The sequence below is a fragment of the Myotis nattereri genome (assembly GCF_964212035.1).
Source record: "Myotis nattereri genome assembly, chromosome: 3".
NCBI lineage: Eukaryota > Metazoa > Chordata > Mammalia > Chiroptera > Vespertilionidae > Myotis > Myotis nattereri.
Window position 1 is genome coordinate 146,495,968 of NC_138077.1, and position 13,813 is coordinate 146,509,780.

The 13,813-nt window shown below is 46.9% G+C and overlaps 1 protein-coding gene across 1 annotated transcript in view; it reads left to right on the top strand.

Annotated features, from left to right (window-relative positions):
- The window catches only part of TGFBR3 (transforming growth factor beta receptor 3), a 195,517-nt gene that overhangs the window by 133,674 nt on the left and 48,030 nt on the right, over nt 1-13,813 (top strand). The gene's annotated exons all lie outside the window — the stretch shown is intronic.

Below are 13,813 nucleotides of genomic sequence, written 5' to 3' on the forward strand. Positions count from 1 at the left end.
AAGGTTTTACTGTCGGAGGCTAATCTGGTGATCTGATGCTGCTGCCCTTCCCATGGGTTTGGCAACCGTATGAAATGTTAACATCTCTGGTGCCCTTGGTTAGTGTGGCGAGCAGCCACCAGAGAGCTGTTGGGTAGGAAAAGCAAGTGTTTTGTTAAGGGAGGATGCAGAATATTTTTTCATGTCATGAGAGGGAGGGAAAGAGATCTGTCTCTCGGGAGATCCTGGTGGGGCTGACCGCAGGCTCATGGCTGCGCCTTGGGCCTCTCATAACCTGCAGACAGCGAGGCCCTTGGTGAGCATCCCCGAAGGGAGCCCACAGTTCCAGTCACTGCAAGGGACTGCAGGATGGGCCGACTCCTTCCTAGCTGCAGAGTCATTGGGTGTTTGAGGCCACCCGGGCCTGGCACTCCAACCCTCCATCACCTCGCTCCCTGGCTCAGAAGCAGATTTCTGCCGGCCAGGAAGGAGCCCCTTTAGCTTTTTGTGTTTCTCTGTCCAGGTTACAATTTTATGCCAAGCTCTGCTTTTGCCCTTAGTCCTCACATCCTGTCCCCAAATGGCCTGGGGTCTTTGTTGCAAATGGGGGCTCTTACGTCACTGGGCCAGGTAGTCATCATGGGTCTGCTTCCACTTTGTCCCATCTGGGTGGTAAATGGCACAGCTGGGGCCCAGGGTGTGCCTGGGAGTCAGGGGCTTATCCACCTGCCACCTTTGGCAAAAGCCCACTGCCCATTTGATCTGTAGCGCCTCCATCTGTATCACGGGGAGCCTCTTCTGCAGCGCCTGTAGTTTCTGGATGATTCAGAACTGCTGTTTGGAGCCAGCACTGCTCCAGCCCTTGGACATGGTTCATATATCCTTTCCTAGCAGTTTGGACAAGAAGGTTATGGTCCTGCCACAGCAGGAATGAATTGGGGCCTGTCCACCCTGCTCTGCCAGACAACTCTTGTGACCTGTCGTGAGGATGTGTATACCTGTATGTGTATATTTAAGACACACAGCATGTGCCACATGCTGCCACTCTTCTAAGCACGTTACATATATTATCTTATTTAATCTTCATAAGAAGGCTGTGAAGTAGGTACTATTATTATCCTCACTTTAAGATGAGGAAATTGATTCAAAGAGAGGTTAACTTGTGCCTGGTCACACAGCTAGTAAACAGTGGCCGTAATCCATGGCTTAGAATCATCTCTAGCACCTTGTAAGTGCTCAACATCATCATAAATGTTAGCAATAGTGATAATGAATATGTTTTTAAATGATGGGGATTAGCGGTTGGGGTTAGATTTCTCCTACTTTCTTTACATCACATATCCCAGATTTTGATCCTGGGATTGAATGAAGTTATGCTTTGATCATCTGAGCAAATAGGGGTAGCCAGGGACGTTGGATTTTAATTGTCCACTGTGTCCTGGGAGGGTTCTCCTTTTGCAAAGGAAAACACTTAAGTGAAGTGATTTCCCCCGAGGTCCAGATGTGGGAGGTGGCCCTGAGCACATCTGGCTGTAGATAATCACAATACTCCTGACACCATGGGAAGCTTCAGAAAGTGTCAGCAGCTGCTCTACCAATGGCTGGAAGTTAGCCATGTGGCTGCCCCCTTAAAAATGGCATAGCATTCTAACACTGGTTACACCTCCCAGGTGTTTGCAGTCCATTTTTTCCTGATTTCCCCCCTTTTACTTGGAGCCTCTGTCATTGTTCCCCAGTCACAGATAATGTAAGGACGGTAATTGGGTGACCTCCTGAGAGACAGATTATGATCCAGGTGCCCCATACTTTCCAGAAGGGTAAATGGAGACCTCACTGGGACAGTCACACACCGCCTGACTCAGGGGTATGACTGTGATACCATCTCCAATCTGGAGCCACTAATGACTGTTTCATACGCAGGACTTTAGAACTGAACTTGTGCACAGCCAGTGTGGCTCAGTGGTTCAGTGTTGACCTGTGAACCAGGAGGTCACAGTTCAATTCCTGGTCAGGGCACATGCCCAGGTTGCGGGCTCAATCCTGGGGGTGGGGGGGTGGGGGGGGCATGCAGGAGGCAGCCGATCAATGATTCTATCTTATTGATGTTTCTGTCTCTCTCTAACTCTTCCTTCCTCTTTGAAATCAATAAAAATATATTAAAAAAAACAAAAAACTGAACTCAAGCTACATCAAGGCATCACTCACTGACCAGTGAGGAGGTGGCGTGGACTCTCCTATCAGGTTTCATTTCAGCAAAGTGTATTGTGAATGGCTTAAGTACTGGGATCTAGGTCACACCAGTATTCCATTAGGGGAAAAGTTTTAAAACTGCTTCTTGACCCGCTTCCCAGCAGCATTTTCTGGTTCTGGTCGGCCCATCTCTGGATTGGCTGCACTAGGGTTCCCTGCTCAATATCTGCATCACCCTTGGCAGTCTTGGGATCCTTTCTTCAGAGACATTAAATGTGTTCAGTTCACATTGTGGCGTAGCAGTCACCTTGGTCCTCACCAGGGACTGTTCAGTCTAGACTGGAAAATAGGGGTGAGTACAGGAACATGGCCTGTCTTTGGTTAAAGCATCCAGTTTTGGAGCTGAAGTTCCCATCTCCATCCTACCTCATCCTCATTCCCAAAGATATGTTCTTTAGAATCCCATCCTCCCCTGCCCCTTCCCCCAAAACAACACTGTTATTAGGCCTGTGGTTGTTGAGCCAGAATATGCAGTCCCATTCCTCTTGGGGCTTGCATCAGCAATTCACAGAAGCTATATCAGTCAAGGATCATCCAGAGAAAGAGAACCAGTAGGAGATATATATGAAGAGATTTATTGCAAGGAATTGGCCTACGCCATTGTGGGGTCAGGCAAGGCGAGTCAGAAATCTGCGGGGCCAGAGGTCAAGAGAGGCAGCGGGACCTCTCAGGCATGAGCCCAGCCTCAGCCCTGCTCAGGCCTTTCAACGACTGAATCAGACCCACACAGATTATCTAGGACAGTGGTCAGCAAACTCAATAGTCAGCAGAGCCAAATATCAACAATACAATGATTGAAATTTCTTTTGAGAGCCATATTTTTTAAACTTAAACTATATAGGTAGGTACATTGTTATTAACTTAATTAGGGTACTCCTAAGGCTTAGGAAGAGCCACACTCAAGGGGCCAAAGAGCCGCATGTGGCTCACGAGCTGCAGTTTGCCGACCACGGATCTAGGATAATCTCCATCACTTAGAGTCACTCGCTTATGGATTTGAATCACATCAACAAAATACCTTCCCAGCCAAATCTAGGTTAGTGTTTGAGTGAATAGCGGCAGTAGGTAGCTACACCAAGTTAACATAGAGAACCGACCATCGCAGAGGCATTTACATCTTAAATCTATACAATCTCATATTCTTGCCGTGCTGTATCTACCATAGTTTCTATTCAGTCACTCCCAGAGCCTTGGCCAGGTTTTGTTGTCCTTGTTTGTTATAAGAGCTCTTCCTTCTTCCAGCCAAGCAATTATTTTGTTTTCATAACAGTCATTACTCTCTGTCTGCCCCTTCATTCCCTTTCTCCTCCACTTTCACCAGCTCAGCTCCTCAGCCAGCCCTCCTGGGAAGGGGAGAAAGAGAAGGAAACAACCCAATGGGGAGAATTTCTGTGTAAGAGGCAGGGACAGGCATGACCCCTGCCTTTTACCCCTGCTCTGCCTCACTGCTTTCCCTTTTCACTCTGTTAAAAGCCTGGCTTTGTATTGCCTCGTTTGGGAGTCGAGCAGACATAGTTTGGATCTGCACTTGTTCCCTTGCTAAAGCAAAGTCACCTAACCTCTCAGAGCCCCAGTGTCTTCAATTGTCAGATGTGTGGATTCAGAATCTATGAAATTGAGTAAGTGATCAGGAAGAGCCTTCATGGTGATTACTTCCCAGTGTTTGTTCCTATTAGTAGGGGCCAAGAGGAGTTCTGTCTACCCAGCACTGCTGACTTCTTGATTTTGGGTGGTGGAGGAGAAAGCGCTGTAGAGCGAGAAGTGAGGTCTCTGGTTCTGTTGGCTACCCTGCTTTCTACCAGCTCCATGACCCTGGCAGATTCTTTAGCTTCTCTGAACCTTAATTTCCTTCTCTGTAAACTGGAATGTAGATTATCAGTCTTGATGAAGAGGAACTCTCTGTAAAGAGAATTCTAGGAACCTATTTGGAGCCAAGTGTTTTGTAAAATTCAGTTTGTGCCCTTGAACCAGGATTGGCAGATTGGATGTAATTTAAAAGAAAAATAAAATAATCCTCCCCAGCGAGGGATTTCCCAGAAGCACATTTGGAAGGCAAAAATAGACTGAGGATCGTGGCAAGTAATAGTAAAGATGCCAACATTTTTTTTCTTTTTTCTGAAAAACACCCTTTGGATGGCAAATGCACTTAAAATTTTGGGTCAGGCTCCTAACGTCATGCTAACGCTGGAAGACGCGAAAGGGTAAATTTGGGAGTCTGGAGAGGTCATTCTGTGAGGCCAGCAAGGATCCCTTTGTGGCTTGGGACTCTACGCTGAGAAACTCTACATTATAAAGCAGCTCACACTTCATTAATTTGTTATGCTGTGCGGACTGAGTCTGTCTCTCAGATGGAGTGAGATATTCTGCTTCTCTCTGTATATATACATATTCCCATAGGCTGTCATTTTTGTAACATTTCCATGGGAGATTAGAGTATTGCTTTTTTACTGACTCACATTCAAGTTTGTGTGTGTTTATACTCGGAGGGCAGCATCTCAGAACTTTCCTCTTGGACATGCAGAAACATGTAGGGTGTTAAGAACAGAGAGCAGTTTCAATCCTTTAGTTCTTTGTATTTCAGCAAAAATAAAAATTAAAAGCAGAGGATGAGCATCATAAGTGTTTTGAGAAAAGTTGTTGAATATGTTTTAAGTCTTGTCTTTGAAAGGAAGTATTCTGGTTGTGGATACAGAATAAAAACACCCGATGGTTTCTCAATGGTTGTGTGGATCTGTGTTCTGAATGCACGATTGGCAGGTACCCTTGGCACATGGCTCATGAATATGTAGCTTTGCAAATTATGACTGTAGGTTCCTGGCCATGGAAGTTATTATTTCTTTAAAACAAACTTTAAAAAAACATTGAGTCATGATATACGGTTAATGGGAGACATGCTTCAGATCACGTCTCCCGTCACGTGGCTTTGGAGGAAATAGGCAAGCACAGCCATCCCAGAAATTGGGTGGGGAGAACGTGTGACTTGCCTCTCAGGATGTGGGGTTCAGTCCTCATCTGGGAGGTGAAGGTTTCAACACTGTTCCAGGACCCTATGTGAGTTTGCTTTGGCCGGACTTTGTGCACAAAATGCATCAAAACGTCCTCTCCTTGGTGTCTTTCTATGTGGGCACTGCTAGGCGTTCAGGACCAGCCTGCATAGATCCTACTTATACATAGTCCTGAATTCTAGAGAAATGCCTGTTCTACTTTACCATATGTCTTTCCCCCCTAGAATTGAACTAGCAAATACTTGGCATGGCAGGTGCTTCTGAAATGTCAGTGTTTTTCCTCGCCTCATTTGTTTCCCTTGTTTTGCTCTGTTTTCCTAAGGAGGCGACTCCAAGAAGAGATTTGTCTGAGGGGTATAAATACAGCACAGGGAATATAGTCGATCATAATGTAATAACTACGTATGGTGCCATTTGGGTACTAGACTTATGGGGGGGGTCACTTTGTAAATTATATAAATGTCTGACCACTATACTGTATACCTGGAATTAATATAAAATAATATTGAAAGTCAACTGTTATTGACACATAAAAATAAAAAATTAAAATAAATTTTACTCATATTTACTAATAAAGAGGACACTGTAATAAATATTATTCTTAGTATCAAAAAAGAGATTTGTCTGTATGCAGGAGTCAGGAAAAAGGAATAGGAATGATAGAAGTCGGGTGTAGGGCAGGACAAAAAAGGGAGAGGAGCTGGTTCTTATTATGCAGGTGCGGAACTTTCCCCAATGTCAGTCAGGTAAAGGTGAGAAGTTGGGTATGAGAGTTCGAGCAGCCCCACGGAGCTGTAACCTGAATAGCAGGCACTCACCCAACTGATAACTGAAGCTCTAAATGGACCACAGCTGTTCGTTCTCTCTCTCTCTCTCTCTCTCTCTCTCTCTCTCTCTCTCTCTATCTATCTCTCTCTCTCTCTCTCGTGTGTGTGTGTGTGTGTGTGTGTGTGTGTGTGTGAAGGAAAGAGAGAGAAAGGAGAGAGAGACTGATTCCTGGAACAGGTTTTCCTCTGAGATCTCAGCAGGCTTTTCTATATCATTGGGGAGCCATGGCTCCTCTTATTTCACAAGGCTCATTTCTTTCTCTTTAGATGTGCAAGAAGATGACTCCATTCATGACTTGGCTTTACTCTCCCTCCCCTTCCTCCCCCCCACCCATGCAAGGGGAAAATATTCTTGCCTGTTTTCAAATAATCCTGCATGGTTTGCAAAGACTATTTGGAGTTTAAATAATATTCCTACCTGTGGCCTAGAGCAGTGACCCTGAAGTGTGCATTGGCATCTCGGGGGGGAGGTACATGGAGATTATAATGCAGTTTTCTGGACCCTACATTCCTACTTCACCTAAAATCTGCATTTTAACATACTTCTGTCTGTGATATACTGGTCCAAGGATCACACTTTGGGAAGCACTGGGCTTGAAATGTCTTCTTGACATTGATTTATATTCTGAGACGAGACCAAAGAGCAGATGAGTGGATGGATGGATGGATGGATGGAAATGATCAGTTCATCCTTCCTTAGGGCCATATTGGAGGAGGCTCTAGAGCAGTGCTGTCCAATTGGACTAAGATGCAAACGACATAGATGATTTTAAATCTTCTATTAGTGAATTTAAAAAGTAAACAAGTGAAATTGCTTGTAATAGCGTATGTTCTTTGACCCAATATATCCAAAATGATATTTAACATGTAATCAATAAAAAAGTAGAGATTGTTTCTTCCTTTCTTTCTTTCTTTCTTTCTCTCATTTTTTTTTTTAACTATAAGACACTACAAAGTCTGGTCAGTATGTTACATTTACAGCACAGGTCAGTTTAACTGGCCACATCTCCAGTGCTCAGTCGGGGCACATGGCTCGTGACTGCTACGTTGGCTAGTGGCACAGCAGGGACAGACACGTGGCACTCATTCCCGTTTCTTGACTCCTCCCGAGTAGAACCTCAGAACCGTGCTCAGCGAGAACATGAGGCAGACACTGCTAGTTAATTTGACCTTCAGATTTATTCACTCATTAGACAAGTACTTACTGAGTGTCTTTTCTGTACGCAGCACTGTTGTAGGTGCTGGGATCTGAGCAGAGCCTCCGAAGGAGCTAGCATTTCGTGGGAGGCCATGGGTAATAAGCACATGCATAAGCAAATTGCATGGCAGTTGGGAAGGTGACCAGGCAGTGCTGTACCATAGGAGCTACAGCATGTAAAGCAGGTCTGGGGGGTGTCAAGGTTGCTAGAGTAGGAGCTCTTGGGTGGTGGGATTGTCATTTTACATAGATCCTATCGGGAAGGTAACATGGGAGTTAACTTAAAGGAAGTGAGGTGAAACTTTTAGATCAGACTTAATTACCACCCATGATCTAGTGTGACCTGGACATATTTTCTTCTTTTGGTTGTTTGTTTTGTTTTTAATATTTTTCTTGATTTCAAAGAGGAAGGGAGAGATAGAAACATCAATGATGAGAGAGGATCATTGATTGGCTGCCTCCTGCACGTCCTGCACTGGGGATCCAGCCCACAACCTGGGCATGGGCCCTGACTGAGAATCGAACCGTGACCTCCTGGTTCATAGGTTGATGCTCAACCACTGAGCCACACTGGCCGGCATGGGCCTGTATTCTCATCAGGACTGTTCATGGGGGTACATTCCTTTAGGGATTGGGTCAAGAAAGAGGGAAGAGAGGGGTAGGACTAAGTGAGGCCTTAGGGTATGGCACTGTCCTCACTGAAGAGGAAAACATCATGGGGGGAGCTCAGAGAGAGAGAGAGAGAGACGGATGCAAGTGCCAGGCCTCTGAGTCAGCTGACGTGCTGAGATAAGTGCTAAAACCAAGAGCCTCAGTTCCAGGAAAGTGGTGACTGCACCCACGAGCCAGGATTTGTTCCCTGCCCTCCGCTTGGCAGCTTTCTCCTGAGCTCCGGTGGATCCGCCGAGGACTTTAAGAGTTAAAGCTTAAATACAGGTGTGGAAACAAAAAGGCCGGTTGCCTGTTTGGCTTTTTTTCCCCTTTCCTTTTGCTTTTTTCTTGCTCGTTTGGATGAGGTTGTTGAATCTGATCCAGAAAAAATAATAAACTTGGCTCTCATTGCCTAGCCGTAAGTTCTTGCAATAAAACTTCCAGCACTGGCAGATAGAGTAATGTGCTGCTCTCTAAAAAACTCTGGTAGCATAGCTAGAATTTAAAATGGGAATGTCGTGCGGTTTAAGTAGGAAGTGTTCAGGAGGGGAGGTGGCTCCGTGTGGATCTCAGCAGCCTGGGATTCGTTGGACAGGGCCTCGCCTCGCCTCGCCTCACGCTCGCCCCTTCCACAGATGCTTGCTAAGAATCAGGATTCCTGGAGCTCAGCGCTCTGTTCAGTCCCACAGGAAGACGCTCGTCACGTCAGGGAACGTTAGAGGATTGGGTTTTAATTAGCCAGCAGGAGAAAAGTTCAGTGGGTTCTGGGGGAAGACAAGGAACTACTGAATGATTTAGTAATTGGCTTTTAGGTGGAGTTATTGGGTGAAAAGTCAGATCACGTGGTAGCTTCAGAGCCTGGATGAATGATCACTCTCTGGGCAGCGAGGGAAGTAAGGGTTACAGGAATGAAGAAGTTTTGGCCTCGTCTTTTCTGGAACAGCATTGAGCTTTCATTCAACAAGAAATGATCGAGCCCTGCTTTGTGCCAAGCAGTGTGCCAGGCCCAGGAAACTCAGAATGGACGGGTGCCTCCTCGGCCCTCGAGGTGTTCTTTGTCCATTGAGGGTGGCAGGTTTGCTGATAAATGGTGCAGTTCATGTGAGGTGTGTGCCAGGCACCGTGGGTGGCTCCGTCCTGAGGAGAGAAAGGGAGCCTGGGTGGTTTCACAGAGACGGGGATAGCTGTGGGAGGACCAGGAGCAGTTACCAGGCGTGCGGGGCGGGGAAGAGCGTTCCAGCCAGGGAGCAGGCTGTACAAAGACCCGGGATCCTGAAACAGCATGATCTGTTCTGGCACCGCGAGTGACGCCACCTGCAAGTCCTGGGTACGTGGGAGAGTGGTGGGAAGCCAGGTGGGCAGAGTCCCTCTCTGTCCATGTGCCAATGAAGATGCTGAGGTGCTCTCCTGCATCGGCATGAGTTTACTCTTAGAGAGGCCTCCCAGCTGACAGTGTCGGGGAGGGGGGCAGGGAGACAGGGTTGGCAGCTTGGAGAGTAGGAGGTTACTGTAACAGTTAGTTGAGATGTCGGGGCCAGAAATGAGGTAGTAGCATAGCAAGGACCTACAAATAAGGTAGAGGATGGTGGCTAGAATAAACAGCCCTGGAAATTCTTGCTCTTAACATTTTTAAACGGTTTCGTATTCACTCATGTAGTTCTTTTCCTTGCAATGGGGATTATAACCCTTCCTCATATTAGAAAAATATTTTTCCTCTCTGTTTTTTTCCCCCCTAATTTCTTTACATCTGTGTTCTTCCACAAATGCTAACCCAAGCCAGACTCTAATAAGGGTACCATACCATGAAGATGAGGCAGGACTAGAGCTTTGACTAGAAGAGTAATGACACTGACATATCGTGTCTGTATTTCAGTAGGGCTCTCCACAGGTTCTAGCATGATTCTTTCACAGACAAGATTGGGGCAGTGCGTGGGGTCACCCTGTAGTTGGCGAATACCCTGGGACCCCATCAAGTGCTGTTTAGTATGCGTGGGAGGAGTGTAAGTCACAGAACTGAGCCTGTCTTGTCCAGCTCCTCGGGGATTTAGATGAACGTGTAGAAGGTACACATATAAAATTTAGAGACACTGACAGCCAGCAGAATAAAGATTTCTGTGGGGTCCCTAAGGGCTTGAAATATGGATTTAAAGAATAAGTAGAAGTCTCTGTTTTCATATTAAAAGAATTAATGGTGTAAGGGAAGGACGTGAAGAGGCTTGATCTAATGAAATAAAGACCCAAGGATTTAGGTGCATCATCACCACCACCACCTCCCTGGTGTGAGCTGCCACTCTTTCTCCCCTGGTGAATTCCAGAAGCCTACCACCGCTTTCCTGCTCCTTGTCTCTCCCCGGTGTAGCCTGGACAGGGCAGCCAGAGTGATCCTGTTAAAACATTTGTTAGGTGTTTTGATGAACTCTCAGTGGCGGCCCATCGCACCTGCGCTACATCCCCCGTCCTTCACGAGGGTCTGCAAGGTCCAGTTGGACTCGTTGGTGTCCTCTTTGAGCCCCTCTGACCTTTCTCCTACCCGTCTCCTCCTCAGGCCTGTGCTGCAGCCACTCTGGCCTCCTTGCTCTTCCCTCCCCGCGCCGAACCCTCGCACTGGCTGCTGCCTTGATCATGAGTGCTCTTCCCTTGACATCAGCGTGGAGTGCTTTCTCTCTTTTTTTCAAATAGTATCTTCTCTCTTTTCTTCTATTAAATGTGTTTTAATTGATTTTAGAGAGGGAGAGAGAGAAACACTGATCCGTTGGGGGAGCAAACGTGCAACCCGGACATGTGGCCCAATCGGGAATCAAGATGGTGGCCTTTTGGTGCAAGGGATGATGCTCAACCAACGGAGCCACACTGGCCAGGGCTTCATGGTTTGCTCTTTTATCTCCTTTCGGTCTCTGACTGTTCAGGGACTTTCTCAGACTTTCCCCAGCACAACATGTAAAAGTATAGTACCTCTCTCCTCTTCTCTCAGTTAATTTTGCGGTAGCACTGATCATTAAATATTGTACTTATTTTGCTCCTCTGGCTTCCTTACTAGACTGGGAGCTCCACGAAGAGGGGGAATTTTTGTCTCTCGTCTTCTCTATTATATCCCCAACACCTAGAACAGTGCCCGGCACAGAGTAGGTGGGCACTCAGTAAATATTTGTTGGGTGTATATTTAAAGGGTAAAACAATGAACCTGAGATAATAACAGGGTTCAGCTGATATAAAAGCTAATGTGATGTTGGGCCTGATGCAATCATGGGCCTGATGCACTGTCCCCATTATAGAAAGATTTATGTCAGGAATTGGCCAGCAAGTCCAAAATCTGCAGAGCTGATATTCCAGTTCGAGGTCTAAGGCCAGCAGGCTGCTGTAGGACAGGAAGAGCTGCTGGGCAGGGGAATTCTCTCTTACTGGGGGAAGGGCCAGCCTTTTGTTCTATTCAGGCCGTTACTAGTATGTGATTGGGTGAGGCCCACACACATTAGGGTAAGAGCTATCTGTTTTACTTACTCACCAGTTTAAATGTTAATCTCATCCCAAAACACCCTCACAGGAATGCTCAGAAGAGTGTTTGACCCAATGTCTGGGCACCCTATGTCCCAGTCAAATTGACACGTAAAGTTACCCATCACGGTACATTTGCCAGACCACACCCAAAACCCCCGAGTCTTGTCCCGGGCACCACACTTCAGACTGCTGGCGGAGACCTGCCGGCCACGGTGTCTGGGGACTAGCTGCAGTGCCCCAAAGAAGGGAAGTGGTGGGCAGGGTTGAGTGACATCTTCAAACATTTGAAAGCTTGTCTCCTGGAGGAAAGAGGGAGACTTTTTTTGGTCTGGAAGACACAGCTCCGTGGATGGAAGGCAGATGTTACGGACAGAAAGTAAGAACAGAAATCTTCTGCCTTGGCAGCTAGCAAGGTCTTCTTTCTGGAAGGGCTCAAGCAGAAGCCATCTGTGACCAGGAGTCAGTCTCCTGTTCTGAGCTCGCCCTGGTTCCGTCCTCTGACCTTGATGAGCATCAGCTTCTCTGAGATTCCCTCCTCTCTGCCAGGGAAATCACCTTGTCGGTGTTCCTGCGGGTCGGGTGGGAATGACAGGATCTTCTAAAACTCGCTGGGGGTTGGGAGAGGCCTTTTCAGAGCTAGAAGTAGTGGCCAGTGGGAGTGCTGACTAACACCTTGCCACACAGAAAGTTCCCACTGGCCTACAGTCAGGGACACTTCACTGCTCCTGGCAGCTTTACTTCCTTACTGGGCTGTGCCTGAGGAGTGGCAGTAACTCCTTTTCCAGATCCCTCAGCCCTGAAGGTAGGAAGGACCCTTGTTGCTGCTGGCCGGGAGAAGGCAGACGAGAGCAGGGCTGATGGTGCCTGGAGGAATCGGCCAGGAGTTCCTGGCTACCCCATGCTATCACTCTTCAGTTACTTCAGGATACATTCCGGAGCTGCTCCCTATTTCTCCTCTTACCGACGCTGTTCACATTCTTGCCTCCGGAATGTTCCAGGGTGACGTATCCCACCTTCCACTTTGAAGAAATGCACTCTGTGTATAACGTATTTAAAACCCGGGGGATTTATTTTATGGCCATAACATGAATGAGAACAAAAGGAACAGAACATCCAGGGATGCTTGCCTAAGCATTCAGCACTGTGCTGGCCGTGGGACAAAGGCCTCTGGACTGCTGTGGATTGTTTCGGTGACAGGCCGCATAAAAATGACTTTTTAACACAAGTGCTTTTCAGTGTAAAGAAGATTTTACTGCAGAGCTTAAGTCAGAAAACCAGATAAACATTGTTTGAAGTTGCGTGTTGATAAGTAGTTGAGCCTCAGATGATTTATACATAGGTTGGCATGGAAATTGTTTGGCAGGTAAATGGCTCAGAGGTTTTCTTCTTTTTTAAAAAAAAAATGTATATTTTTATTGATTACAGAGAGGAAGGGAGAGGAAGAGAGAGATAGAAACATCAATGATGAGAGAGAATCACTGATTGGCTGCCTTCTGCACCTCCCGCACTGGGGATTGAGCCCACAACCCGGGCATGTACCTTGACTGGGAATCGAACCATGACCTCCTGGTTCATAAGTCGACACTCAACCACTGAGCCACGCTGTCCAGGCTCAGGGTTTTTTCTTATGCAGGCGATGTCAAAACAAGGCAGAAGCTAAGCAGTACCCGTTGGTTTTACTTATAACTGGCATTGGGACATTTAGCAAATGTCCTTACCACACTTGATAGCACTGTGTGGAGCTTAATCCATAGTAGGTGTTCAACAAATGATAACGACTGTTAGCGGTCATGGTTACGGTCAGGTTATTAATATTTAGTTCTGGCCCTCCCAAGCCAATACGAACCAGAAAGGTTCTCTTATTCTTCATTAAGTACTTTAAATAAAGAAAGAGCTGTCAGTTTGGGGACCCAGGAGATGTTTGAGTGGTAGTAACATTCAGACAGTCCAAAATGCAGACCAGGATTTCTCAGTCGCAGCACTGTGGACATTTGGATAATTCTTTATCGTGGGAGCTGCCCTGTGTATTCCTGTAGGGTATTCAGTGGCACCCTGGTCTCCATGTGCTAGCTGCCAGTAGCTCCTCCCTCCCAGTGGGACCATCAAAAGTGTTTGTAGACATTGTCCCCCTGGGAGACAAATCCCCTCTGGTGAAGAAGCCCTGGTGTAGAGGAAGCTCCGAGGCGCCCACACGGGGCCTGACCTATGACTTTTTCAAATTACGGATCCCTCAGTGCCCGCCAGGACAGGGCTTCTCAATTGTGGATGAACCATTTGCTAGGTCAGCATTCATTTAAATACGTTCAGCAAGAGTGTGGGACTCGCCCTGACCGGTTTGGCTCAGTGGATAGAGCGTCGGCCTGCGGACTGAAGGGTCCCGGGTTCGATTCCGGTCAAGGGCATGTACC